Below are 25,921 nucleotides of genomic sequence, written 5' to 3'. Positions count from 1 at the left end.
CCAAAAAGGAACGATCTATTGTTTCAAGTTCATCATAGAACGCACACAGTGGTGAAGGTGCCTGAGCAGACTTTTGTTTATAGAAATTTAGATTTTGTACCCCGCAACGCGGCCTTATGATAGCTACTTCTTGTTTACGAGTGCGGCAAAAGTCTCTTCGCCAGTAAAATAATTAATAGCGATATTCGGTAGAGCTTGTTAGTGCTGCACCTACAAATACTTCCGTAAGCGTACGTCAGCGGAATCGAGCTGCAGTCACATAAGCGGATGATGGACAGTGCGATAGAATCAGTTCGCTGATTGACGACTATTTCATTTAGAAATGAGCCTTTATGTCCCGGCTCCCAAACTAATCGTACTTTATATGCGCAGACACTAGTGCATGGAACGCCTTTGTCACTTGATTATCAGCACCAACAGAAAGTGCCGCACAGAGGGATAGGGAATGTGTTATTATGACAGCTTAGGTAATTGCTGTGTCAAACTTGCGTAAGGCGAGCACTACTGCCAGAAATTCAGTGACAAAAGCGGGTATAAAATCGGGTGGTCGAAGAGGATAAATTCAATCTAAAATCGGGCTGCAAATACCAACCCCTTACTTTTTGTCACATTGCGATGCGTCTGTAACAATAATAACGCTTGTTGTAATGCTGCGCAGGTGATATTGTAGTAAACCATCCAAAATATTATGGGGAAATAATTTTGTGTTATTGGAAAAAATATTGTCGAATTTAATTTCCACAGTGTATGAAATATCACGACTCGGCATGACGTCACATTTACGTACGTATAGAGGCTCTAGTAACTTTTGCACAACTATAACTTGTGGGGTGTGAAATCACGGCCATCTAGCACCCCAAAATAATTCCGGGTTGGAAGTAAAAGCTGTTTCTGAATGTCGTAATGATGATTCACAAATTCTTAGGAATGTCTGAACAGTCAGACGGCGAGTTCTACAGGAAAAAAGAAGGACCGTCGATTCGAGATACAACACAATGTTAGCGCCTGTTTTCGGCAGCCCAATGCATAAGCGCAAAGCTTCTCTTTCCAGAAAAACTAGAGGCCGCAACATGTAAGCTGGAACTCTAGAGAAAAGTACTATAACCAAATTACAAAATAGGACGAACGTACATGCGGTGTATCACTACCAGTGTGTCTCTTCTCATACCTATGCGGTAGTTGCTTAGCCTACGTAATATGCCAATGGCCCCCACACCTTTTCCGGCGACATATTCGATATGAGGCCACCAGTTAAGCGATGTGTGATAAATTACTTCAAAGTATTTAACAGATTCCACCTGTGGTATATCCTCATGATAGACAGAGAGATGTGTACGGCGTATTGCAGCGGGAAAACAAGGAGGGCACATTTGCTCGTATTATGTAGAAAGAAGTTGCCATTGAGCTAGCTCTCCAAAATATTTAAGTAAGTCTGCAACCGTTCATATAAGGTCTGAATGTTATCTGCCATTGAAAAAAAAACGTGATATTGTCTGCATAAACATAAGTTGTTATATCCTGTTTACGTGGAAGGGTGCTCATTAGTAAATTAAATAGCACCGGGGAAAGCACTGAGCCTTGCGGTGCTCCCCTCGTTTGTGTACGAGTAGATGATGAAAATCTATCTTTAAAACAATAAAATTTCCTGTATGCAAGAAAATTGTGAACCCACGCTACCATGTAAGACGGAAAATGAAGGTATTCTAATCGATCTATCAAAATACGGTGCTCCACGGTATCGTATGCTTTCGCGCTGTCTAAGGTAACTAAAGCAGCATATTTGTTATGTAGCCGAGCTAATTAAAGCCGCCTTTCTAAATCAACGTGGGTATCCCATATTGAACAACCAGCCCTGAAGCCAATTTGACAGAGGCTTAGAATTGACCTCGCAGTAATAAGTTCATTATTTTGTATATTGACGATTCTCTCAACAAATTTCACTAAATTTGATGTCAGTGCCACTGGCCTTATGTTATCCAACATGTATGCTTTATTCTCATTTTTGAGCAATAATATAATTTTGGCAAGTTTCTATTATGGAGGTATCCATGCGTTCCCTAACGAATAATTCACTAGTTCAAGCAAAATATTAGGCGATTCCTGGAGTAAACCTGTTCTTGTTCTTCTTCACTTTCTCTTATGGCTCATACCCACTGAGGTGGGGGGGGGGGGGGGGGGGATTGACCGGACCTTATTAACTACCTGGTTCTGAAATGATGATGATGTTCCTCTCACACTGATGGCGCTCACCCACAAAAAGGGATATGGAAAGGGGTCATCGTTCCTGGTCTGACGTTCGGCAATGCGGTCTTCTGCATGAGAACAGACGTTCAAGCAATATAAGAAATTAAGCAACTTAGAATGGGTAGACTTGGTTTAGGAGCTCACGGGAATACATCAAATCAAAGAGTACAAGGTGATATGGAATGGATATTATTTAAGGGCAGGAAAGCTAGCAGCAAGATAAAATTTGAGAAGCGATTGAGAGAAATGGGGGAGGAACGTTGGGCCAGGAAGGTTTTCAGCTACTTGTACATGAAGAATGTCGATACAAAATGGAGGAAGCGAACCAGAAAATTGACGAATAAATAGTTAGAAAAGAGCAGGGGGCCAAACCATAAAGAACTATCGGTTAAGAAGAAGGTGAAGGAAACGAAGACCAATATGTGGATAAGTGGCATGATTAAAAAGTCCGCAGTTGAGATCTATCGAACTTTTAAGCAGGAAATCGCCAAGGAAAGAATCTATGATAGTACTAAGGGTAGTTCTCTACTGTTTGAGGCCAGAACGGGAGTATTGTGAACTAAGACATATCGGGCCAAATACGAAGGCGTAGACACGGTATGCAGTGCGTGTGAAGAGGAGGAGGAAACTGCCGAACACTTGATAATGATCTGTAAAGGGCTTCACCCTATAGTTCAGGATGATGGCGCAGAGTTCTTGAAAGCAGCGGGGTTCAGGGACAGGGAGGGGTACTTTAAGCGGGTAGAATTAACTAGAAGGAGGTTATCTGATTGGTGGTTAAAGTGAAGGAACGAGTGAAAATTAAACCGTTCACTGCAAAGTACCATTCCTCAAGTTCATTATTTAAAGAAAAAAAATAGATAAATCGAGTTTTTTGGTTCACTAAGTATTACAGCTAGGTGGCATTAGCCGCCGCCCGATCTAAAGGGTACAGCCTTATCAATCCAATCCATCCATCCATCCGTATTGGTCAAGAAGCAGGTGGCAGTATCTTTTAGTTATAAGACTACGGATCTTAGAACACCCAATAGGAAAAAGGTCTAAAAAATAAAATCGCAAATAACGAATAACATGCTGTCTGAGCAAATGGTTAGAGAAAATAATGAATTCGCTGTTGAAGGTTACTCTTCTTTATATTCTACTCCCATCTATGTCTGTTTTGTTTGTTTTCTTTTGCCTAAATAAAACTGACTCACTGCCACGAGGAAGTTCAGCGGCAGTACGTGTCAAATATGAAAGTAAATCAAAAAGATATTCATCATAAAAAATGAAGAGAAGAAACACTAAGTAAAAAAAGCGAGGGAGTCAATAAAAGTGGATAAAAGCGAAAGAAATTTGCAGCATATGGTCCAAAATTCTGCAGCCCACTGCCACGGTACCTCTTATAATCATATCTTGGTTTGTGGCGCAACACTCCGAATGTTATATTATTATTATTTTATTATTATTAATATTATTTTTGTTGTTGTTGTTGTTGTTGTTGTTGTTGTTGTTGTTGTTGTTGTTGTTGTTGTTGTATAGTCATTGCTTTTGGGTGAAACTCATGGGATGCGTCAAGCAGCAGGTCCTAAAGCAGAGGTGCGTGTCCAGTTCCCCGACGGAATGCTTCTGTTCTAGTTATCGTAATCCCACGATAATCAAATGAAATCGTTACTATCTCACCATTTTGTGGCTGTTCCAGCACGGCTGCTCCTAACACCATGAATGAGGCGTCCGTAGAGTTGCAACAATGTCACCCGCGGGATCAAAAAGGTGAAAATGTTGGGTGCGGTGAGTTAAGAAGTATGAGCATGCTCTAGCGAGGAAAGGATGCTCCTGTAAACTTAGCCGTTAAAAGTCGACCTCCGGTGCTTGATTATGGAGTGCGCTCTACGCACTTGAACCCTGAGGCCGTGCACGAGGGCCGACACGGGAGCTCGCCCCTGCTACGAATTTCGGAGAAATGACGTGTGTCAGACTGTCTCCTCCAGTGAACTGCGCTCTAAAGCTGTCGATAAAATAATTGGGTGTGGCTGTGCACGTTCATGTGAGTTCATCGCACCACTGCCACCATGAGCACGGTATAAGCTGCCGTTTTGAAGCAATGGAATCGAGGCGGGAGTGTCAATAAGTAGCGGAAACACGACAGTCTTTCCAACCGACGCCTTCTTCATTTCAATGCCAGTCAAGCGTGCACTTCTCAACGGGAGCCGTCGGACCACCTTCATTCAGGGAGTGGTCGTGATGCGGCGCTATATAAGGGGTAACGCTGCTCGCGTCACATGTGTGTGATGCGAGCAGCGCTTTCTCCCGAAGATGTGGTAGACCAGTTTACCACCCAAATATCATAAGTCTGTCAAATTCGCTCCTTCATGCTGCTTCTTTCTGGCTCGAGACAAAGCCGCCGCCGCTTTACAGAGCATCTCATGCAGAAACGTTGCAGTGGTTGCCCGCAAAGCGCCACCAATGGCGACACGCTGTCTCAAAACACTATATTTCGCAGAGCCAGCGAGACTGACAATATTGTGAACACGAGGAAGGCAAGACGCTGCCCCACGGATCGGTACACAACTGAACAAACAATTACTTCATATGATTTCCGTCATGAGGCACTGCATGAGGGGCTACTCTCCCCCATGACCACAAAGCACAGTCGAAGGCTGGGTGATGGGAGAGAGCAGGGAAGGGCTAGAGGGGAGGGTGGTGAACAGCTGGATTGGACGCATCTGGCTGGCATTGATAAAATATAGAAGGCGCTGTTCCAACTTATTTTTGACAGCGGCCGCTGCGCATCAGCCGATGTAAGTATTTTCGCCAAGTGGTTACGTGTTCGAGAGTTATCGGACAACAAGTGCCCTCCCGTCTGGTAGGTACAACGGCGAGCACTGTTAAGGTGAACACGCGAGCACGTGGCCCGTTTAGGGTGCCCGCGCTCCGCGGGGGCGCTCGTATCGAGGCACTCTAGGCACGTTGAGCTATCAGCGCCACGTAACAACATTGGCCGGAAACATTGCGCATACGCAGCATGTGCTGTACGGTGCACTTGTTTTACCACGTCATGGCTACGCTGATTCGCTGTCTTCTAGCCACAGTTTTGTCGGCTAAGCAGATGTGCCGTGCATTTTACAGCAAAAGCGGTTAGAGATCAGAACACTTGTCACGTGTGGCGCCGTAGTTGTCCGCCGCCGCCGGTGTCCGTAACCAGTATTGCACAAAATACGAAAACATTCAGTAAATAAAAAAAACGCCAAGGCCACAATGGGATGCAAACCCGGGTCTGCTGCGTGCCGGCCCTGTTTTTTACCACTCAGCCACGCTGGTGCTTGGTGGAAGAATCTGTCTATCTATTTAGCCACCTACGCGCTCTCATGATCACTCTCTTAACGTCGTGTTCACCGAAGTTAGCATCATCATCATCATCATCATCATCATCAGCCTGACTACGTCCACTGCGGGACAAAGGCCTCTCCCATGTTCCGCCAGTTAACCCGGTCCTGTGCTTGCTGCTGCCAATTTATACCCGAAAACTTCTTAATCTAATCTGCCCACCTAACTTTTTGTCACCCCCTAACCCTCCTGCCTTCTCTGAGAATGCAGTTAGTTACCCTTAACGACCAGCGGTTGTCCTCTCTACGCGCTACATGCCCGACCTATGTCCATTTCTTCGTCTTGATTTCAGCTATGATATCCTTAACCCCTGTTTGTTCCCTAATCCACTCTGCTCTCTTCTTGTCTCTTAAGGTTACACCTACCATTTTTCGTTCCATTGCTCGCTGCGTCGTCCTCAATTTAAGCTGAACTCTCTTTGTAAGTCTCCAGGTTTCTGCTCCGTACCTAAGTACCGTCAAGATACAGCTGTTATATACCTTTAAGCGCGCGGTAAATAGCATTGGGAGATTGTGTCCCCCTGCCTTACACCCTTCTTGATTGGTATTCTGTTGCTTTCTTTATGAAGCACTATCGTAGCAGTTGATCACCTGTAGATTTCTTCCAGGATGTTTATATATACTTCATCGACGCCCTGATTCCACAGTGTCTGCATGATGGCTGATATTTCTACTGAATCAAACGCCTTCTCGTAATCTATGAAGGCTACGTATAGTGGTTGGTTATATTCTGAGCATTTCTCTATTACTCGATTGATAGTATGAATGTGGTCAATTGTTGAGTAGCCTGTTCGAAATCCTGCTTGTTCTTTTGGTTGATTGAATTATAATGTTTACTTTACTCTGTTAGCAATCACTTTTGTAAATAGCTTGTATACTGCAGAGAGCAAGCTGATCGACCTGTATTTCTTCAAGCCCTTGTCATCTCCTTTTTTATGTATTAAGATGATATTAGCATACGAAATGGTTAAATGGTTTGAATAGTACGACGCGCTGGTCATGAGAAGGATGATGCCACGATCTCGTCGCGTACGTCTTCAAACATTTAACAACGTTACAATCAACGTTAAAACAACGTTACATATCGGGGGTTGGGAAAGGGTCAGCGGTATGCAGGTGTGGGCCACAGTCAATCGACATTTCATATATCGCCATGAATAGCCAGAATACACAAGGGGAATTTTATCGTTGAGAGTTACGAAAAAGCTGACATAAGAAGCGTTGACCAGACGGATGCAAATAATAAATGTCAGTGTCCCAGAAGGTATTGAACACTAGCATTCTGCGTAGAAATCAAGTATTGTATGACAGAGCCAGTCTAGGTCTCAGAAACACTTTGCAAATAGACCCTAGTGTTCGTGAAACGCCCTATATGGTTGCAATACTGGCTATACAATTTGATAAACATTACATATTTGCTCCTGTGATAGCCTTCTTGTCAGATTAGGGTCAATTGTACTTAGGCGCCATGTGCTGAGTTTCATTTGTGTAGCGATGTCCAGGCCTACAATACTCGTGAGCACTTGCGCTTCTTATCAACTTACCACTTCTGGGGTTGCTACTATCTATGTTACTGTAGGCATCGTTAAGCAACTGCAAACAACTGCTGCTATAAAACATATGCGACTGCTTAACTTATGTATGTGTGTGAATTTGTACATATATTCAGCGCCACTTCATAAGGCCTCGTTCCGTAAAAAAACTGAGCATTGAACTTGCATCTCCATGCTGCGCGTAACATCGACTCCCAAGATAAGTGTATCTGTGATTTTTTTTATCTATTCATATATCGGATTTGAAATTCATCGTTATTTTCGTCAGAAAGCAACCAAAGTCTGACCGCTCGCTCATTTAGGAGTTTCATTTATTCAATGTTTTATTTTTGAAATAAATATCCAGCATGCTACCGCCCGGTTCTTGGCACATCCTCTTTTGTGAGTGAGCGCCATGGAGAAGAGATTATCGCAGTCATCATCATCATGATCACCACCCTGCCACATTTGCCTCCATAGTGGGTGCGAGGCTGAAAGTTGCAGGTGCTAAACCTATGGTCCGGCTCGCGAATGCTCGTGCGCCAACACTGGCGGCCAAAGGGACGCTTTGTATCTACAGTGTGCCGGAGGGCCGTGTTGCTGTGAAGAGGAGAGAGGCGTCTAGCCAGTCGCTCTCGTCTCGACGTTGGTCTTTGGCTACTCGTATCTCGTGCAGGTGAGAGCTAGCGATCGTTACTTCGATAATCTTCACAAGGCATGGTGGAAATGTCTGCGAAGCCCAACTTGGCCATGCGCTCTGACGCTTAATTCTTCACAGACCTCCTTATTGGTTTATATTGTTACGGGGTCAGTGAGTTCTGTATAAACGCAATTACAGAGGAACAACCTCAGGTGAGAATCACAATGGCTGATTGGCCCACTCGCGCGCCTGTCAGTTGATTCTGTTCTTCTTCTTCCTTTACTTCATTTCCGTAACAGGACCCCCGGGCGTTGGAGCGCCATCTTGGCGCGAGTCCGGAGAAGTGCGACAGAAGTAGGGTTTCATGCGCGAAACATGAACAATGTCCACAAGTGATGAACTTGGTGACGTATTGGAGTGCAATGGCGCTATCTCGTAGTTGACGTCGCTAACTTGACGTAAGACTAGGTAGGGTCCTGCGTGTTGCGACAAAATTTTTTCGGAGAGACCTACACGGTGAGACGGTCACCAGATGAGCACAAGGTCACCTGGGGCAAACGTTATATTACGATGCCGGTGGTCGTAGCGGGCTTTTTGCATATCCTGTGACCTGGCGCGATGAGACTGAGCAACTTGACGAGCCATGTGAGCCTGATAAATAACTTCGCGAGCGTACTCGGAAGCAGATGGCTTGAGAGGTAAGGTGGTTTCAAATGGCAATATGGGGTCGCGACCATACAAAAGATAAAAAGGTGAGAATCCCGTAGTGTCATGTCGAGATGAACTATATGCGAAAGTCACATAGGCCAACGTGGTGTCCCACTCACGATGATCTTCGGAGACGTACATCGAAAGCATCTCTGTGAGCGTGCAGCTGAGACGTTCAGTTAGGTCATTATTTTTGTGGGTGGTAGGCGGTAGAATGCTTATCCGCCGTGGCACATGATTGAAGGAGGTCGTCGACAACTTTGTACGAGAAAGAGCGGCCGCGGTCTGTAAGCAGCTGTCGGGGTGCACCGTGGTGTAAGATCACGTCATGAAGAAGAAAATCCGCGACGTCAGTGGCGCAACTGGTTGGCATGGCCTTTGTTATCACGTAACCAATCGCCATCAGCGGCGCCAATCAGCCATTGTGATTCTCTCCTGAGGTTGTTCCTCTGTAATTGCGTTTATACAGAAGTCACTGACTCCGTAACATTATGTCCGGGACAGCTAAGGGTGATGGCTGAGGGCCGAGTTCTCACGTGACCCCGACTGTACCTTCGGTGACTCCCACATCACCGGTATGCATGCTGGGTGTTTCAGCTAACCTTCGTCAATACAAAACACAACCACTGCGCGAGTCGAATCGATCGGCGCTGACGCGGACGCAGCACACCAGAATAGCTTCTTTCTATTCACCAAGCTAGGTAATTAGCAGATATTGCCTAATAAACTTTTATTTAGAAACTATAACGAAAACCTTCAATGTGAAAGTTGTGGTGCTTGTTCTGAAATGTCGCAATAATAATAATACATTCTGAAATGGCTACCAATCCAAATATAGAAGCAATCGGTTAAAATAGCTTCATTAACAGTCGTTGTCGTTCCTGCGAATCGCTAAGACGCAGGCGAGCAATCTCACGTGCCTCTAGAGCTCTAGAGACCACATCTCGGGCATATTCTGACGTGTGGCTAACGGCAAGAACGAGCGTGCCAAAAGGCAACGTGGGTTCTCATCCATACAGAAGGAAAAATGGCGAGAAACCTGCAGTATCATGCCGGGATGTATTATAAGCAAATGTCACAAAGGCGAGGGCGGAGACCCAGTCACGATGATCGGAAGAAACGTACATGGCGAGCATGTCCGTGGTGGTTCTATTTAGCCGCTCTGTGAGCCCGTTGGTTTGAGGGTGATGCGCCGTTGTGCACTTGTGCTTTGTTGCGCAAGAGTGTAATATGTCTTCGATAACTTGTGATAAAAAGTAGCGACCCTGATCGGTAAGCAGTTGCCGAGGAGCCCCATGGTGTAGTATGACGTCTTCTAGGAGAAAGTCAGCGACGTCGGTCGCACAACTGGTAGGAAGGGCCCGTGTGATGGCACACCGAGTGGTGTAATCCGTGGCGACTGCTATCCACTTGTCAAGTCAAGTCAAGAGCTACCATATGAAATGGTTCGGATGGTATCTGAATGGGCTGAAGGCGTACCACAGGAAGGGTTGCTGATTTTTTGCGGTGTTGACAGGATTTGCATGAGGCGACGTAACGGCAGACTGATCGGTACCGGGCCAAAAGAAGCGACGTCGAACGCGGCCATAAGTTCTTGAAAAGCCCAGGTGACCAGCTGTCGGAATAGCATATGCAACTGTACGAGGACAGTCTGACGCATATGTTGTGGTATGACCAACAGCAGCTCAAGTCCGTCAGGTTGCATGCTGTGGCAATATTATACGACATCTTGAAGCAGGAACGTACAGAGACGGAGGAGTTGGGGGACCACGGAGCCGAAGGATTATATCTCTGAGGTGAGGATCACAGCATTGCTGATCTCCGATGTTGCTAAACGCCGAAAGTGCCAAAACGCAAGCAGAATCATCGCTCCCAGAAAGGTTTGCTGGGTCTACTGGATGACGCGACAAGCAATCAGCATCCTCATGGTGGCGGCCTGATTTGTAGACAACCGTGTAGGAAAATTCCTGTAGCCGTAGAGCCCACTCGCCGGGACGTCCACTAGGATCTTTTAAGGATGACAATCACCATAACGCGTGGTGATCAGTGAGAACCGTGAACGGGCGTTCATACAAATACGGCCGAAATTTAGCCACTGCCCAGACGTGCGCAAGGCATTCACGTTCTTTAATGGAGTAATTTCGTTGTGCTGACGATAAAAGACGCGTAGCGTATGCAATAACGCGCTCGAAGCCATATTGCCATTGTGCCGAAACGGCTCCGATTCCGTGGCCGCTGGCGTCGGTACGCACTTCCGTTGGAGCGTATATATCAAAGTGGCCAAGAATCGGTGGCGTCGTAAGTCTGGTCATCAGTTCAACGGATGCTCTGGCTTGTTCAGGTTCCCACACAAAAGTCACAATGTTTTATTGTAGTTCCGTGGTCGGGCGGGCGACGTCAGCGAAATTCCGCACAAATCTACGAAAGTAAGAACAAAGGCCCACAAAGCTTCGAACGTCGTTCGCAGAGGTCGGCACAGGGAAATCCTTGACGGCGCGAACTTTCTCAGTATCGGGACGAACACCACAAGAATCGACCAGGTGTCCTGGGGCAGTGAGCTGCCGGTGGCCGAAGTTACATTTCGACGAGTTTAGTTGGAGCCCTGCTTTACGGAAAACCGAAAAAGAATTGTTGAAAGACGTTCGAGGTGAGTTTCGAAAGTTGGCAAAAAACAATGACGTCATCAAGGTAGCATAAGCAGAAGGGTTGACAGGCGGGCTACTTGTACAAATTCATAATGAAATAATTGTATGCGCAAACCAACGGGACACGAGAGAAGAGACAAGAAAAGAGAGTCCGCGCTTGTTTGTCTCTTCTCTTATGTTCCGTTGGTTTGCGCATCCAATTAAGCATAAGCAGATTGACCACTTGAAAACCGTGAAGAAGAGCGTCCATCATTCGTTGAAATGTTGCTGGGGCATTGCATAACCAGACCGGCATTACTTTGAACTGATATAGCCCGTCTGGAGCTGTTCTTTCATGGTCCAGATCATCAACCGGTATCTGCCAGTACCCGGAACGAAGGTCGATGTAAGAGAAACAATGTGCTACACTAAGGCAGTCGAGAGCGTCATCTATCCGTGGCAGAGGATACACGTTTTTATTTTTTAACTTTGTTAAGATTTTTGTTGTCTACACAGAAGCGCCAGCTGTTATCTTTCTTTCTCACGAGCAAAACGGGCGAAGCCCAAGGACTGGAAGAAGGTTCAAAGATCTCTCGGGCAAGCATCGTGTCAATTTCTTGCTGGATCACGTGGCGCTCGGTGGATGAAACCCGATAGGGTCGCCGGTGTACTGCATTAGCATCGCCGGTGTTGATCCGATACTTTACGACGGTCGTATGACCTAGGGGTCGGTCATAGAAATCAAAGATGTCTTGATACGACGCAAGAAGGCCACGCAGACACATGCTCGGCCGGGAGATCAGAGGCAATCATTGTAGTTATGCAGTCTAGCGTACTGCCCGACTGAATACTAGCAGATGACTGTGTATCCTCTGTTAAAGCGGATATGTGGTAGTCGCCGGCCGGGGCAAGGGTTGCAAGAGATATCCCTCGTTGTAGCACTTCAGAGAAAAGTCTAAAGTTCACAATAGGGAGACATGCCACGTTGTCCTTCATTGTGATGACGGTGTGGGGGAACGCAACATTGAGTAAACACAGGACTATAGAATTAGGTAAAATGACATAATTGCCGTCAGTCAAAGTCTGATTAAAATAGACGTCGATATACGTCACAGCCCGACAAGATAGGCGAACAAAGTTGGCGTAGCATATCTTTGGCGGTGCAGGATCGGAGGGTCATCGGCGGGTGGTAAGACGAGCTGAACAACACCAGCAGAACAGTCAATTAGGGCAGAATGCTCCGACATAAAATCGAGTTCTAAAGTGATGTCGTGTGTGCAGTGGTCCGGGCCAGTACGTAAACAGAACCGTGGTATGACGTCCAGCAACAGTGACGCAGGCAGCACACATCCCAGTGACCACTGGTGTTGCGCCACCGACTACTCGGACAACAGTGATCCGAACAGGAGTGAGCACTTTCTTGAGTCGAGCACAAAAGCTGATATGTGAGTGCTGGTGTCAATGAGTGCTGCCACAGAAGTACCGTCAACATTTACTTTAATCAAGTTGCTGTGTCCGGGTGTCGTGTGTAGAAGAATTTCGGGTCGAGTCGTCGAAGCAGGCTCACCTCTGGGAGCTGCGCTTGTCAGTTTTCCGAGGAATGGCGGTAGTAGGGTGAGGGGGAGCGACGTCGGTTAGTTGAGCGGGACATGCGTCCACAGGGTGACGGGGAGCGGTTCGGTTCGGCAGTCCTGGATGGTGAAGCATCGTCTTGCTCCTCGTGGATCGGTATCCGAGAACCAGCAGGTGAGCGTCGAGTGTTGGTATATTGCGACCATGGCGGCCAATTCCAGAAAGTGTGGCGATGGCGTGAAATATGGCCGACTCGTTCACAGTTGAAGCAGATCGGCCTGTCATCAGAAGTTCGCCATTCTGCTGAGTTCCGGTAACGTGGGTGGTTGTTTAGTCCACGGGATATATTAGGTGTACTGGGCAGTTGGTAGCCGGGTCGGTCAACGGGGCATAGCATCCGAAGTCCGGCGTTTTCCAGCTCCTGGCGCACAACACTCTTGACAAAAGAAATCATGGCGCAAGAGTCGTCAGGGGCCCGGACTTGCTCAGACAGGGGAGATGCTGCCTCGATTTCGTGGCACACGATGCGCACGATATTGTCGGAAGTAGCAGGGGCTGGTGGCAAACGGGCGTCCTCGCAGGTAGATGTTGCAGCTGTGTTGGGAAGACGCGAAAAGTGTGGAGTGATATGACGACGTTTGGCGTCTTCGAAGCGTCGGCATTCATTAACAACGTCGTCTATGGTCGATGAGTGTCGAAACACGAGGAGAGTGAAGGCGTCATCCGCGATTACTTTGAGCATATGCGTAACCTTTTCAGATTCCTGCATCTTGTCGTCAACCTTCCGGCAGATGGCGAGCACATGTTGTATGTATGTAACGTACGACTTGGTGCAGTACTGTAGGCGGCCACTAGTTCTTTCTGCGCAGCACGACGACGACCAATGGGCTTGTCGAAGAGATCGATGAGTTTCTGTTTACAGATGTCCCAACTCATGATATCTTCCTCGTGGTTGGAAAACCAAACTTTTGCTGTGCCATCAAGGTAGAAAATAATATTGGCCAACATGAGCGTCGGATCCGATTTGTACAGAGCGCTCACCCGTTCGTACAGCTGAAGCCATTCCTCCACGTCAGTACTGTCACTGCCCGAAAAGATGCCTGAGTCACGTGGTTTGGTCAGGACGACGGTGCCGTTAGTAGCGGCTGGACGCGGTGCTGTTGGTTGCTGCGCAGTTGGACGAAGCACGGTTGGGGATTCTCCGAAGAATCCTCGTACTCGTCTTGATCAGGCATCGCACAGGCGGCCAAGTAATGTCTGCTATATAGAATCATCGTGCATGTTGACTTTAAGAAGACCGCCACGCTCCACCAAAATGTTACGGGCAGAAGGCGTCTGAAAAAATACCTTTACTTTAGATAAACAGGCAGGCACACAATATGGAGCCCAGTCTGCACGAGCTCGCCCTAAACATCGTCCTCTTTGTTCATTTGTGGTGCCCCGTATATATATATATATATATATATATATATATATATATATATATATATATATATATATATATATATATATATATATATATATATATATATATACACAGTTACTGTCTGTTAGATCTCATCAATATTGTATCAAAACACGGAAAAACGAGCCCTTAGGTATACACTTCTTTCCCTTATATATATATATATATATATATATATATATATATATATATATATATATATATATATATATATATATATATATATATATATATATATATATATATATATATATATATACATATATATATATATATATATATACATATATATATATATATATATATATATATATATATATATATATATATATATATATATATATCCTCGAAATGACGGCGATGCAAAATCAACCAAGAGTGTCAATAGAATTGCTGTCACAATAGAAATGTAGCGGGTACAGGTTATCTGAAACCCCCTGCAATATTTGAAAGGGAATCATCCATCGATGTGCCCACCAAGGGTAACGTTCCATGGCCGGAATGTACAAAATGGTTGCTTGTCAGGATTTTACACATCGTAAAAGATCAGTGAACTCTTTAAGGAGATTGTTCCAGTTCACGCGTCTAAGTAAACGAAGTCGCTCACAAATTCTTCCGGCGCTCCCATGTTGCTTGCTGACCGCGGTCACAGTTGCATGGCGAACGGCCGCTAGTAGTCGAAAAGCGGGTGTTTTAGATGGGAAGCAGTTTGTGATCGAGGCTTGTCCCTTGTCCGTCATAGTAGCCAGTCTAGTCAATGGAGCACCGATTAGATGTCACTGACATAAAGCGCTCTCTGCAGTCCTGCGCGTGCTCTGGTATCAGTTGAGACCGCCAGCGGCGCTGCGCTGCCCTATATAATAAAAGCGCTTACTGTTCTCTCTCAGAGACACGCAGCGTAGTTGTGTGAATGAACACATGAGCATGAGTGCAGCGGAGGCGACTGCTTGCGAAGCAGCTGCAGGTTGGCAGCGCCGGAAAGACCCGGAGTTGAGAGCTCGAGAAGCTGGACCGAGACGCTGCAGCGCAGGCAAACTGACCCTTGTGGTCGGTAAAGTCAATGGATCTGCAGACGTCGAAGCCTAAAGTAGATAATGTAGGAAACGCATTCGTGAACGCTTACGATGTATAATAAAGAGCATCTTTTTTACAGAACGTTAAGTCGACCAATGGCTGCTTCGCGTATACTACTGTGAGTTCCGTTTACGGGGAATGTGGGCGATTGCTTTAGAGCGACAGCTGTGCTTGTTCCGGTACGAACGAGGAAAATCTCTGCCGCAGTGGCCTTGTGGCTAAGGTACTCGACTGCTGACCCGCAGGTCGTGAGATTGAATCTTGGCTGCAGCGGCTACATACTTTATGTAGGTGGAAATGCTGTAGGCCCGTGTGCTCAGATTTGGGTAATGCACGTTAAAAAACCCCAGGTGGTCGAAATTTTCGAAGCTCTCCGCTACGGAGTCTCTCATAGTCATATGGTGGTTTCAGTATTTTAAACCCTTCATATATATACCTATGAACGCAGAAAACAATCTCGTGCATGCTGTGGCCCTCAATCAGAACCTTATCTTACATCAGTCGTCGTAGCAACGCTTATGATCAATATCAGCTCCGGATCTCGCTTCTCGTCACATAATTAAAAAGCAGTGCAACACGTACCGAGATTTCGAACATTAACGTGCTTTTCTACCTTCATTGTCAATTTAGATATTCAGTCTTTGTTTTCTCATATTTCTCTGTTTAACATCTTTTCCCGCAAAGGTGGCGCTGTGAAGGCATCGACCACTACGCGGCGCTGAGCTCCTAAGCAAGTCTCGAAACACAAGCAGCTAGACAGGGACAAAATCATGGGTGAGTATAAAGGTGGTCCTTTCGTGCCTAAGAACTCACTCGTGTCTAAATGAGCCTTCATTTAATACGGCAGCTAACATCCAAATACTGTTTTTCTTCTTTCAGCGGAGGACTCGCAGTACAGCGTTGGTAAGCACGCACCCGTGATGGCGGGCCGGTTGTTTCTGTTCCCTATTCATCCCTCGTTTGTTTTCGGTGCACACTCCTTCCTTTCATTTAGGGCCTTTAAAGTCCTATTCGTCTGGTTCGGAAGCCCTTTGAGCAAAACACGGAGGTCAATAAGGCGGGAAGAAAACACAAGTCAGTAATGACGTCTTTCTATGACGTCACCATGTGGTGCGTCACAAGTGGCATGTCAACGTGGGATGAAAAATTCTTAAACAGTTTATGTTGAAGCCAACGTTTGGCAGGAGTACTTGCCTTTCTTCCAGGCTGCAACTTCAAGTTACATCCTTGCAGAAGAAAAGTACTTTAGTCGAAACGTCAGTCTACGAAAAATATCCCTTGTTGGCGAACTTTTCAGGTCAAACTTATCATCCCCTTTCTTGCTTTTTTGAAGAAAATGTTTTATGCTGGGGTAAACCACGGCTCCGCTGACTTATTTCCGTCACGTAGTAAAATAATACGTCGTTTTACTTAAGTCGGCTCTACTGATGTAGTAAAATATATGCCAAGAGATTGCACAGAAAAAAAAAATTGCCAGATCCCACGTACAGTGGGATTCCACTGTATGCGAAGCACGAATGAGAAATCTTGATATGCCACTTTCAAATCACCTCAACGTTACGGGGTAGAGGTAAATTATGCCGTAAACAACTTCCGTGTCACGATTATCAAGTTTGAATGAGTCGTTTAGATTCGTCATCTATTCACGCCACGTGATGCAACTTTAGTATATGTGGAGCTAGTCAAGCGGCCGTGCGCACGCTGTGAGCGTGGTATGTTGTCATGTTCTTACATGACACGCGTCTCGTTATTATCATGTTTGCACCAATCATATACCTTCCTCATTCATTCACGTCACGTAACACCAAATTTGGTATATGTGGAGCTAGCAAAACGGCCTCGAGTGAATCATGAAGGGCCCAATATACTCCAACGTGACGTTGATGCGATCGCAAGCTAGGCACAGCGAAGCTACGTTAGCAAAACATGAGCACCCTATGGTCTGACGCCAAGCGCGACCGGTGCGACCAGCGTCCGTCGGCGCGGCCCGACAGCAACCGGCACGAAATGCGACATGCTCCGTTTGGCGCCAATGCGTTACCAAGACAGCACCGCGTCTGCTTCTTTTCGAGACGGAGGCACGCCGGACGTGCTCAAACGCGCATGCGTCAAAGCAACGCAGCGCGTGTCTGCGAGTATATGGCAGGACTGGCGCCTGGCGTGGCAACACCGGCGTGACGCGACGAAATGAACGCCGGTGCGCATGCGAGCCGGGTCACGTCGAAGTGTATTGGCTCCTTGACTGTGGCATGTAGTCATGTTCTTACATGATACAAAACTCATGAATATCATGTTTGAACCAGTCACATGTCTTCGTCATCCATAGACGTCACGTAATATTAAAATTGGCAGGCGTGAAGCTAGCGAAACAGCCTCAAGCACATCATGAGTGTGGCATGTAGTCATGTTGTTACATGACACACCTGTCGTGATTATCATGTTTGGATGTGTCATTTACCTATGTCGTCCATTTGCGTTACGTAATATTGAATTTGTTATATGTGAAGCTAGCGAAACGCCCGCGAACGCATCATGAGCGTAGCATGTAGTCATGTTTTTACATGACACGCATCTCATATTTATCATGTTTGCACCAGTATCATACCTTCGTCATCTATTCACGTCCCGTAATACCAAATTTGATAAAAGTGAAGCTAGCGAAACGGCCGCCAGAGCATGATGAGCGTGGCATGTAGTCATGTTCTCACATGACACGCATCTCATTATTATCATGTTTGCACCAGTGACATTCCTTCGTCATCCATTCACGTACTGTAACACCAAATTTGGTGTACGTCACGCGAAACGGTCGCGAGTGGATCATGAGCATGGCATGTAGTGATGTTGTTACTTGACACGCATGTCATGATTTTCATGTTAGGGTGTGTCGCTTGAGTTATCCATGCAATCATGTCATACTATTCCAGTTTTGCAACAGTCATGTGAACGAAACCACCGCAAGAGCAGCAAGACCTTGAAATGTAAATCATGACATTCATGACATGTATGTCATGATTTTGATGTTATGACTTGTCAAATATGCTCGTCATACAGTCATATTATTCGATACCAAGTTTGGTATCGATACCATTATTCAAACGGCCAGGAGAGCTAAAGTCGTAGGCGGCTAAATAGATAGATAGATAGATAGATAGATAGATAGATAGATAGATAGATAGATAGATAGATAGATAGATAGATAGATAGATAGATAGATAGATAGATAGATAGATAGATAGATAGATAGATAGATAGATAGATAGATAGATAGATAGATAGATAGATAGATAGATAGATAGATAGATAGATAGATAGATAGATAGATAGATAGATAGATAGATAGATAGATAGATAGATAGATAGATAGATAGATAGATAGATAGATAGATAGATAGATAGATACGCTCAAAGTCACCGAAGTTCGCTAAGAAATGCTTCGCATTAAAAAACGAGAAGAGTTCTGTAGCGGGGCTTCAAAGAGCAACAACTCACATTGGAGTGCACTACACAAGCCACTATGCCACAAAATGCACGGTATCAAGCTTACTAACAGCAAGCCATTTATACAAATCATATACAGTTGGCAGTCCTCAGAGCTTCTCAACTTCACCGCGTTTTTCTCATCAGTAGCGAGATGGCGCAACGGCCCCCTGTTGTGTAAAGCCCCTATATAGGGGCTTTACTGTTGTGTAGAGCGTTGGGCGCATCTCGCGTTTCCTTGAGCGGGCGCTTCCACGGGGCATGGTCCCCCAGACTGCGCTTGCACTTATCAGATCAGACTCATGATTCTGGAGAGCACGAAGGTAACTTCGCTCTCTGCCGCGGCCGCATTTATGAAAGGAGCACCCTGCTCACACACTGAACTAAGAATTATGACAGTTGTTCGCACTCGTCCTGTGTAGATTTGTGGGTACGTTTCGTTCCTTTTTCCTTCTGTTAGAGCAGCGTGCTTTTAGTGTCGAGCTGAGAAAGTTGTTTGTCCGCGCTCGTGCTGTGTATGCTCATTTCATGTGCGCTTTCTGCATGAGGTGCGCGCTGTATCTTTCGAGCTGCCTGCTGTTCTTTGCATGAAATCGCAATTCTTTGCTGTAGCATTGATTCCTTCGCCCTTGGGGTGAAACAATGCAAAATAAACGCTCAACTACCTCGGTGAAGACACATTTCACTTTCCTGTTTTACCGACTCCAAAAATGAGGGATCAGCTGTTTTTTTTTTAGGTAACCTTGCGGCGTCATAATAGCGTCGTCACAAATTGCATACATTTGTGACATCATCATGACGTCATCATATGGCATGATCATGGAGGAAGGACAAACTAAGGAGAGGCTCTATCCTATCCCGAAAAGTCTGGCGGAAGTGACGTCAAACTTATGGGGCAAACAAACTGTTATGGGGCAAACAAAACAGCAGACGCTCCGCGGCGTGCTCTCAGCGCTGTTTCGCTTATATAGTCCCGGCGTTAACTTAACACGTATTGTCTGGTTTGCGTACGGTTAAGTGTTGCGAGGACACTTTTCCGAGACTGTTCCTGCGTGACAGGCTCAAGCGCGGCGTGCTGAATTACTTCGGGGAGTGTTTTTGTGCAACAGCAGAGAGCACCGGTACGTGTAACCAAAATCATTCAGCTTTTGCATCATCGTATTCGAACTCACCGCAGTGACTTAAGTGTTCTGCTCGCCGTAATGCCTTTTTTTTTTCTTTGCCATATTTCCCGCTCTATGGGCCGATTAGCAGTTTTTGCTCGTATATAGTGTCAGTGTGGCAATGCACAATTTCTAGAGCTTGCTTCGTAGATATTCCGTGCAAGGCCAGCCTAGTACTTGACGTACTTCGCATCGGTAAAAAGGCACAGCTGTATCGTATACGTGATTGGGCATTTAAAGTGTGTATTTTCAGTGCGCACACAACTAACACGCAGCGAGTGCACACCGTACAATGCATACACACATGGTCCGGTAACAAGACAAGTTTATTGTCCTTCCGTATGAATGAAACAACTTCTGAAAACGCGACACGATGCCTACAACAGTAAAAACGAAAGTTCGCGTGTGTTCTCAGTTGACACCATTAGTAAGAACCGACGGAGCGTACAGCTGAGATCTCCTCATGCAAATGCCATCAACAGTGAAGCGAACATGTGAAAAGTGCCACCAGGTACATCCGGTGGTGCACGCGATTCGCACAGAGTATACATTACAGTCGGGCATCGCACAACTTTTCTAAAAAAAACACGCAAAAGAAGCAGCACTCGTGGATTGACTCGCTGCCGGCAGAGAACACCGCTTCCAAGCAGGCTTCGGCCGGTCGCCGGAAATCGCAAAGTGTTTATCTGCTTCTCCGCTAAGAGGTGGTGCGGGTGTTTGCGATGCGGCGGCTTCACGAATATGACGTCACGGCCTCTCCTATATTTATCCTTCCTCCATGGCCGTGATGTTCTGTAAAACGTCGGCCGATCTCACAGGTACCACAACACCACTTTTTGTTGCAACTTTATAGGGTTTCACGTCCCAGAACCACGATATCATTATGGCAGATGCCGTAGTGGAGGGCTCCAAAAATTTCGTCCACCTGGGATTCTCAAGTATTAAGTGCGTGGACCTCGAGCACTCTTTCTCCATAATCGTAAGTGTGGCCGCCATGGCCGTGATTCGCTCCCGCGATCTGGGGGTCATGCGGGTCAGCAGGCGAGCACCACAATCAGTCCCGTCACCGGGAATTTTTTTCGGGGGTTGAAAGGGGGGGGCACTCGGCAAGGCCTTGAAAAACATCTATTTTTCCTTGGTAAAACACCCTCCTCCATTGAAATCTCGAGGGGGGGGGGGGGGCGTGCCTAGGGAACCACCTCTGGCTACGGCCCGGGCCTGATTATAATCATTAAACCTCGGTGATGGTGGTGGTGGTGGTGGATACCACGTGAGGTACGGGCTCACGAACTCTCGCTTTCTCCGCCCCTGGGCAGACACGGACGTAGCTGGGGTGCTTGGCTGCGCGTTCAATTCTGGCCGCAGTGCTCGCATTTCGGTGGAGAGGAAATGGTAGAGGCCCCACTGTACGATGTCAGTGCACGTGAAAAAACACCAAGCCCTCCACTACAGCGTCTCCCTTAATCATGTCGTCGTTTTGGGACGTAAAACCTTACATATTATTATTTATTATTGTTTCTATCTCCCTGAAATCACAGTGAAACAGAAGGTAACAATCACAGCCTGCGCGATAATATAAAGTGTCGCTGATCTGTTCGTATTCATTCGGAAAAACGTTTGTCATTTTTTTGCCGGCGATGCTTGCATGTGTGTTGAGGAAGCTAGGAACGAGCGTTTTTAATAGGGATATGTTAAAACTTTATTGGTTCCACCTGCATTTCACATGGGCACGTTGGATGCCAATTTTTTCCACGTTTTCTTATTTATGAGTATTACTCTCCGTTTTGCAGCTCTCAGTCAAATGTCTCAGTCAGGTAAGCATTTCTGATGGTTATTGTATGCATACTTCTTTTCTTCTCTATAGGAAAAGAATGGCGTCTTCTTCTTGTCGACTAAGCCTAAACAGGCCTATACTGGTGACAATTTCTGTACGTTCAATTGCGAAGTTAGGTAAAGCATACCATAATCCATTTTATCACAACCTTTGCTATCAAACTTTTGACCAATCTTCCGCGCACACATCTACATGTGCTTTGAAGACCGTAGTGGCAAAACGGTGACCTTTCCGACTTCTCTCGAGCTTTGCAAACGGGAAGCAGTGTGGTGGGCTCAAATCAAGGCTAATGCAGCGCTGACACAGCCCTTGTGTGAGCCCGGCAGACTTTTTCCTCTTCTGAAAGCTCGAGAGAAGTCCGAAAGGCCACCTTTTAGCGTGCAAAACTGGGCTATTTGATTTAACTTCATTGTGAAACAGCTTAAAAGACATGAAGGCACGAGATGGAGTACAGGACAGGCGCTGGATCCCGTCACTCAGCTTACACAGGATCGAGCATCGCTCCTGTGTTCGCCTTCGTCTCGTGTTTTTGTCTTTTTGGGTTGTTCTACAAAGAGGTCACCTTTTCGACAGAATTTCCGTCATTTAATTGTAGTCCCGACGGCCGACTCTCGGGCACGCATTGCAGCGTGACAATCACGGTGGAAGCGGTCTATTCATTGGTGTGTGTGGAGTTGCCCATCGGTAGGGGGTGGAGGGAGGGGTGGACACAAAGTTTGTTTACGGCGCCTCGTCCTCCTTCATCCCGTTAGTCCAATCTCAAAAACAACATGCATCACAGTGGATAAAAAAACTAAAACGAAGCGATGCGCAATGGGCATTGTCTTCCCTGAAGTAAATGTGGTTAGTACAGTTCTCGGAATCACATCAGTAGCCTTCGACTGATATTTTTGTCAAAAACCTGAATGGACATGTCCGGTTGACAAAGTGTATGAGGGAGACTTTTCACATTCTTCTCAGGGAATTGAAAGACCCTCACCCCACTACTCCTGCTCCCTTCTCCGTGCGCATTATGGCAGTATAGACGCACAAGAGAACTATCTTGGAGAACCCGAGGAATATGCACCCATCAGATCAAGATATTCTTTTTACTAGGCCCAGTCTCACTTCATTGTGGAGAAATCCCACAAAGAGCAGTCGTGTGGGCTTAACACTGATACGATAAATATATGCAGCCACGATTTTTTATTGAGTGTTTCTTTTCTGCCACCTCTTGTTTCAGGCTTCGATGCCAGCAGCAGTTCGGGTAAGTATCTCTGACGCTTCTTAGCATCTGCGTCGTTACATATTGAAAAACAAACGCAATGATACTTTGGGCTACAGATCCCTCACTAAGAACACATGGTACTTCGAAAATGCGGCTACAAGTGCTTCAACGGCTGCCTAGCTCTTTTAACGGCCAAGCATGATTGCATATTTCGCGAAACATTGCAATAAAAAAGAGAACATGCAAATAAGCACAGGAGGTTACAACCAACTACTAAGCTTCGCCCACAGCCGCCGTTGTCCCACGTAAACCCAACTTGATGCTATTGGGCATCCCTGACAAACGCCTCACAGACAGACAGACAGACAGACAGACAGACAGACAGACAGACAGACAGACAGACAGACAGACAGACAGACAGACAGACAGACAGACAGACAGACAGACAGACAGACAGACAGGCAGACAGACAGACAGACAGACAGACAGACAGACGGACGGACGGACGGACGGACGGAAGGACGGACGGCCGGACAGGTGAACTTCATTTGCGTCCTGGGAAGAAGGTTTCTGAGAACCCACTCAGGGCTACACTCATGAAGGGGTCGGGGACCAGGCGTTACCTCATCCAATAAGAATTGCGCATTCAGGTGACGTAAAGCAGCTTCAGTGTACTTCAGGTGCCTAATTTTAGCACACACACACATGTTCGTGTCCCCGGTTTTTGGTATAAAACTTTCTGGCTGCTTTCATGAAAGAATACATCACAGAAAAGCAATGTTTTCGGTTTGGACCATAAACTTTCAGTTCCTCCATTTTCTAACGCCCATTTTTTGCGCTTTATAAATCTTTCGAGTCTAAAAGCCTTGTTATACAGGCAAGTCAACTGCGATTACGACTGATCAGGTTTAAGGAAAGTTCTGGAGTGGAAGCTTTTCCTATGCCTTCCCTGTATATGTGAAGCCAGAGTTTGCCTGGAGCCTACCGTCAAAACGGCTTTCTCACGTCGTACTGAGTCCGAGATAAGCTGACTTTGTTCTGCTTATGGGAATGCTAGCCTAAACATAAAGTAGGAGACCTCTGCTCTTGACAAAAGTAATAAATAAGGATTAGTACAGGTAGCTTGTTCTCTACTAATACTCTGTCAACACTTCGAGACTTTTTAAGGGTAGCAGCAGCACTAAAACACATGTTGATCAGTATTTATTAGCGGTAATTACCATTATTAAAGTTGTACAGGGTGTGAGCCGAACGCTGTTGTTCCAATTTAACAGCCCCTATGCTCACTACTGTTAACATAGCTGCATGAAATGTCAGGTCCACAGGACGGCTTCTTGCTCTCCCAAAGTAGAGTACTAACTACTCTGAATCGCTAACAACTTTTTCTAACCACACTTAGCGCGCCTCATCAAATGTGAGGCCCACGGGACGGCTTTATCCTTTCCCATATTAGAGTACTCTAATCGTTAAGCACTGTTTCTACACGTGCTTTCGGCGCTTTCGGCAGTAGATGATGACGGGACGGCTTTCAGCTCTCCCACGGTAGAGTACGAAGTACTGTGAATCGCTAAACACTTTTCAAATGACGAGCATTTTATAGTAGCAGCTGGTAGCAAAACCGGCGTCGGCGGTGTTGTCGACACCCCACTGCGCATGCTCGCGTCTCGTGCCGCATGCTCACGTGCTTCAGGTCAACTGTCGCTCACCCCCCCCCCCCTCTCGCATCGCAAGGCTGACGCAGGCAGCGTCTGCTAGTAAAAACCGACTTTTCACTTAACACCCCATATATGTAGGCACTGGATCGCGCGTTCAGTGTTCAGTCAAAAACATCTTCACTTTGCTTTCGCTTGACTTGACGCTTCCTCGACACGAGTAGATGCGATGTAAGCAACAGTGCCTTCAACCAGTAGTAGGGCACAACTCAACATCAGCATCCCAGTGCTCGCTGAAGGCAACACTTCTCCTTCTTTCGATAAATAAAAATAATCAAGGTGAAATAACAATTAAGCATTCCCGAAACTATACACAATTGCGCAATATTCACGCGATACCTGCACCTCACTGCGATGCATTTAGTTGAGTTCCCCCCATGGGAAAATACAGGTGGCATCTTTTTCTAAAAATACACGTCTTATTGTGCCTGGAGTAAGATGGCACTGAACTGGCTTCACATTACGAATATAATTCCCACTCCAGCAGTTTTTTCTAAGCTCCTTGGCTACGACCAAGTAGGTTTAAAATATCACTGGAATGGAAATTATTGCCCAGGAGTGGAGTTATGCCTATGGCAAGATAGCAGCTGCGGTGGCTATCTTACTAGGGGCATGATTAACTACCACCGTTCAGCTACTAATACCGGAGCATTTCTTTCGCACGCCCAACGATATCACTGTGAAAACTTTTTCGAGTCCCATATAGAGCTCGAATTGCGTCTTAGTGGGACTAGTTTTCCTTGGTAAGCGCCTCTAATTGGAGGCAAAGTTCATTGGAGAGTCAGTGACCCATACTCGTTTGTGTTGTATTAACTGCCTTTAATATAGAAGTAACCTAGAATTTACACTTACATACCAAAGCCAATTGATCTCTAAGTGGGTACTACTAGAAAGGAGCATCTATCCGACATCTTGGCAGGGCAAAGGCTGGCTTCACTTTTGCTGGCAAGGAAATGCGAGAGCTTACACTCAAGCAATTTTTTTTTCAAAGCTACTTTGCTACGACCAACGATGGTTAAGTGCTTTTAACCACGATTAGCGCCAAGCCCGGTTCGCCAATGTTACGCAGTTCAAACGCGTCCTCGGTTAAAGCGCGAGACAGACGGGCGATTTTCTCTGCGATTCGGCGTGCGGTGTGACGATGCGACTGCCGGAGTGGTGACGTTTCATGACGTATTATCGCGTCACACCGCCGCATAGCCGGTGCGGCGAGCATCAAACCGGCCAGATATTTTCGTCGCAGCATCGCACCGCCGCATGGCAGCAGCCAATCACAGTGCGAGCATACGAGTGGCGTCGCG

At 46.2% G+C, this 25,921-nt stretch overlaps 1 long non-coding RNA gene across 1 annotated transcript; it reads left to right on the top strand.

Annotated features, from left to right (window-relative positions):
* Positions 1 to 7,731: 7,731 nt before the first annotated feature.
* Positions 7,732 to 22,947, top strand: LOC142764822 (uncharacterized). Its single transcript, XR_012883910.1, has 5 exons — positions 7,732 to 7,817; positions 15,909 to 15,998; positions 16,104 to 16,127; positions 21,658 to 21,681; positions 22,924 to 22,947. It is a non-coding gene; the product is annotated as an uncharacterized LOC142764822 (long non-coding RNA).
* The last annotated feature ends 2,974 nt before the right edge of the window (positions 22,948 to 25,921 follow it).

The sequence above is a fragment of the Rhipicephalus microplus genome, chromosome 6 (assembly GCF_043290135.1).
Source record: "Rhipicephalus microplus isolate Deutch F79 chromosome 6, USDA_Rmic, whole genome shotgun sequence".
Lineage (NCBI taxonomy): Eukaryota > Metazoa > Arthropoda > Arachnida > Ixodida > Ixodidae > Rhipicephalus > Rhipicephalus microplus.
The sequence above is the reverse complement of the archived record's forward strand: the minus strand, read 5'-3'. Positions and strand labels throughout refer to the sequence as shown.